We start from the raw sequence: 4430 nt of genomic DNA on the forward strand, positions 1-4430 counted from the left end.
CAATGCACAGAGAGTTCCATAATTGGCACCTTGGAAGATCTGAAAATATAAATTAATACCACTATACAAAACATAATTCTGAAAAGTCAAGGTGATGTTTCAATAAAAGCAAAGTAGCTCGTAACCACCCAGCAGTCAACAACTCAAAGGTTTAATTCAATCACGTCTTCCTTTCATTACAGATTCTATAAAAAATAAACAAACGTGTTGTTTACTGTTGACTTGATGGAAAAAGAATGACAAAATCTGTTTCCTGCCACTAGTCACAGCCCCATCACTTCAAATCATTTCAGTTCAGTTTTTGAGGTAAAGCGGCGGCAGCAACAACTTATTGTATATGTGCCAATAAAAATGCTTTTAAGGCAGATTTCTCCCTCCTACATTCTCTTTTTACTTGTCATCTTATCCGTCTCTGCTTCTGTCGGAACTAGCACTTACAAAAGTAATGTGTTCCTCTCAGAGAGGCAGCCTGTAAAAGACTTGCACCAAAGGAATATTTGGACAATGAGCGCTGTGGGCTCTTTATTCTTCACTTGTCCCGGTGACAGCTGAGATTATTCTTTAATCTCATAATAACAATGTTTCCTTATTAGAAGAAAGGAGAAAAACAGAGGATGCTGGTCTCCTGTTTGTTTGACGAATAAAACTGAAGGGTATCACCAAAAAGCATATTTAGTTCCATTAACAATTTTAAGGGGAATTTAAATTCTGGACATCATGCAAACAGAAAGTTGGCACATTTTCACAGTTTATCATACTTTCATATAAAGAGAATTTTCTTTCTAATTACAAAACTATAATCCACTGGAAAATCATTTTTTATGTTTAAGCTCTAGTATTTCTTGATAAAAGACAAAAAAATTCATTGAGATAAATTGGAGTCACAACTTTGGGGCTGATTTATYAATGATCAGCATGTATAAAAACCATGCACAAACTCGATAGCTCATACAAAGCTGATTTTATTAACGGTGCACAGTGAGGACTATGTCTGTCAGATGATCAAAACAGCAGCCGCAACCCGTTCAGCATGTTTGCCTTTATGAATGTGCACAATATACAGTATATTATGATTACCAGATTCTACAAAATAAAAGGTGGTGGGAATCAAGTCATTTTGAAACCCAAAGTGAGATTTATCAAACCTTGAAACTGGTTGAGCCGCTGTTTTAGTGTCTATATTTAGCACAGATGCTTTAGACACTGTTAACCCTTCTGCTCCGCTGTGTGATGGTAATATCCCACTTTAATATAAATAAAAAAATCTACATTATATAGCTGCAGCAGAGCAGCTTAGAAAATAAATATAAACTCCATCTCACCTGTGCTCTGTTTAAATTTTTTTCATGATCCATTACTGAGGATTTTTTATGTTTTGGAATCATTCTCCAGAAGATGCCTGCATTGTGTTAATTGCATGCTGGCAATCTTCATAATTAATGTGAACGTGTTTTTCTTTGAAATCTTTAGGACAATAAAACTGAAAGCATCACTGTCAGACACCTAGCTCACTTTGTTTTATCAGATGTTAAAGCATCACATCGACATTCAAGCTAAATGTGCAAAAAGTTCATAAAGCAAAATGAAACTGCTAAAACTTTTTTTTTTGATCAAGGGTAGAAAGTGTTACACACTCTGTGGGTTGCAGACCTGTTCTTTGGAAAAACTTCTTGCAACTCTGCATTTTGTTGCGTTTGGTTTGCCTCYATCAGTGACACACACTAAATCCTAATTTCAGTTGGGTGGTCCAAACCATCTTTGCACCTGGTCTATTTTTAATTTGTGCATGTATTTATTATCTACCATCTTGATACATCAGCTCCTGTGTCTTCAACAAAAGGCAGCATCCTACAAGAGAGATGCAGAGATATCATCAAAAACAGCAGAACCCAAACAGTTGAACATTACATATTCAGTATATATTAGTGTTTCCATGAAAGCCAACATTTCACAAAGTTGATGCAGAAATAAGGGCTGTACTTGGAAACTAGAGAGCATAGCTATAATTTATATTTGAAGAGCCATTTATGTGTATGTTCTGAGAAATGCTACAGTAATTATTCTAATCACTTCAGCAGACAGAAACTGTTTGTTCCTCTTCTCATGGCTGAGAGACTACTTTTTTAATCCATTTTATGACTGCTCTTCAAGAAAGTACTAACCTACATGTGTCAAACACAAGGGGTCAAATGTGACTCCCATCTGGCCCGCCACCACCACCAAAAAAAAAAAAAAAAAACTAATGATAATTTTAGTATAAAATTTGTATTTATGTCAATGGTAAACTTCAAATCAATTATTAAATGCAACAAAATAAATATATTTAAAAGGTGAAAGATAATACTTGTCCTGCCCCTGAGCTGTTGGCTTTAAGTAACAGAGGAATTTAGTTGGATAGCTCAGTATTAACGTGTCAAAATGAGCTACCACAAACTACATATCCAATTGTGCATGGGAATTCCCTGTAGGAAAATAGGARSATTCAGAATTTAAGATGGCAGCTWCTCACCACAACTCATACAGTAAGTGTAAAACTCTTACYTTTACTTTTAATAGTATTTCTGTTTTATTTATTTCACATTTGGTCAGTCATGYTCAAATGCTGTTTCTATGCAGGAAACACCAAGTAGAGCTCAGTTAGTGTTTGTTAGCAGTGCTCARTCATAGCAATTAGACAAGGAACGTGATGTTTCATGTTCTCGGCGAGAATGAGTGTAACAGCCCTGCCCTAACCTAACACAGAACAGCTGGTGTTTTCCTTTGGCTTTGTTTTATTTGAGGACGTCTCAGCAGAAAACCATTTAGATTTTGTAAAAAAGCATTTGTAAAATGTTAGATTTCCTGAAGCTTCTCRCGTGAGCTCCTGCTCCACCAGTCCTCTCACCAGCCTGAGTGGACGACCATTATCTGCAGCTGAATATATGAGGCGGTGATTAAAGGTCTGTCTGTAGTTGGAACTGAACGGACGGCTCGTTGGAAACAAGTAAAGTCATTACATAAGGAGGGAGACACTGAATTACACCAGGAGAACTAATCTTTGTCCTGTTCGACACCTATTTTCTCAACTTTTCTTTTGTCATTTCCTCATCTACCACAGCCACTTCCACTCCCTCCTCTGTCAGCCTGCATTGGGAAATAGGAATTGTCTGAACGTGACGTTATTACTGTTAATCAAATTAAATCAGCCACATGAACCAAAAAAAAAGCACATTAGTTCAGTGGAGCTTTAACTATATGTAATATTATTTACTAATAAAGAAACTTCAAACACTTATTTACATTTATGTTTATTGACCCTTTTCAAAAATGACTTGATTTGTGATGATGTCTTGTGTTTTGATGGCATCTCACCATCTCGAGGCCAGATTTACAACAGAGTCTGAGCACTGATTTCCTAAATCCTCAACAATAAATATTTGACTTGAGTTGATTTAATATTTATTTAGACTCTAGCAGTGAACTATGAATTGTACACTTACTTCTGCTTCCCAAATACTGCTTTCTGGCTGAAGCAAATCAATAGACAGGACTTTACAGAGATTAATGGCACCACCTGACTCTGCATTCTGAACTGGGTAAACTTATTGGAAAGCAGCCACCTCCATCATTGTATATGCAGGTATTTAGTCGAAGGCAGCAGCAGTGGCAACAGGGGAATCTGAGAATAATTACATCCTACCTCTCAAAAGTGTGAAGAAAAGCCCCTCTTAAAACAGCTGACACCCTTCAGCGTGAGCAGGAATACACACACCTGAAATAATCATCAGTCAGTTCTCAACTTCTTAAATTTTGTACCAATATTCATCACATAAAATCTCTGTGTGAAGACTGTACTTATGTGCACTTAAAGTTTAAAGCCCCTGAGAGGCTTTAGTGCAGGAGAGGCTTGGAAACAACTCGCAGACTTGACTTTAGGGACGACTCCTTCACTGAGGGATGGAACTCAGAGAGATAATAAGAAGCATTTATTCTCATTGCAGAGACATTATAGATACTCTTGCCCTCAGCGTTTGGATGATTTGATGCATCTGCACACTGGCTCACCAATCCATGCCCTCTGAATTGCAATAAAAGGAGGTGAAGGTAAAAAAATATTCCCTTCATTRTTTTCAGAGCAGAAAAAAAGGCACAAAGTCAAATTTAGGACCACAGAATTAACGTTTGATACACCATTACAATTTAACTTAGTTAAAATTAAATATTAATTTTCTTTTCACGTGTAGTTTTGAATAAAAGCTGAAGTGAGACTTGTTTAATTTTTACTCCATTTCTACGTTAGTGTAGACRATACAAGAACAAGCTTTAAACTACAACAATATATAAAATTAAATAAGCAAAATGTAACATTTAGAGCTTTTTAGGGCTGTCAAATGATTAATATTTTTAATCTGATTAATCCCAAAGTAGCTGTGAATTAATCATAATTAATC

The sequence above is a fragment of the Austrofundulus limnaeus genome, unplaced genomic scaffold (assembly GCF_001266775.1).
Source record: "Austrofundulus limnaeus strain Quisiro unplaced genomic scaffold, Austrofundulus_limnaeus-1.0 Scaffold105, whole genome shotgun sequence".
In the NCBI taxonomy this organism is placed as follows: domain Eukaryota; kingdom Metazoa; phylum Chordata; class Actinopteri; order Cyprinodontiformes; family Rivulidae; genus Austrofundulus; species Austrofundulus limnaeus.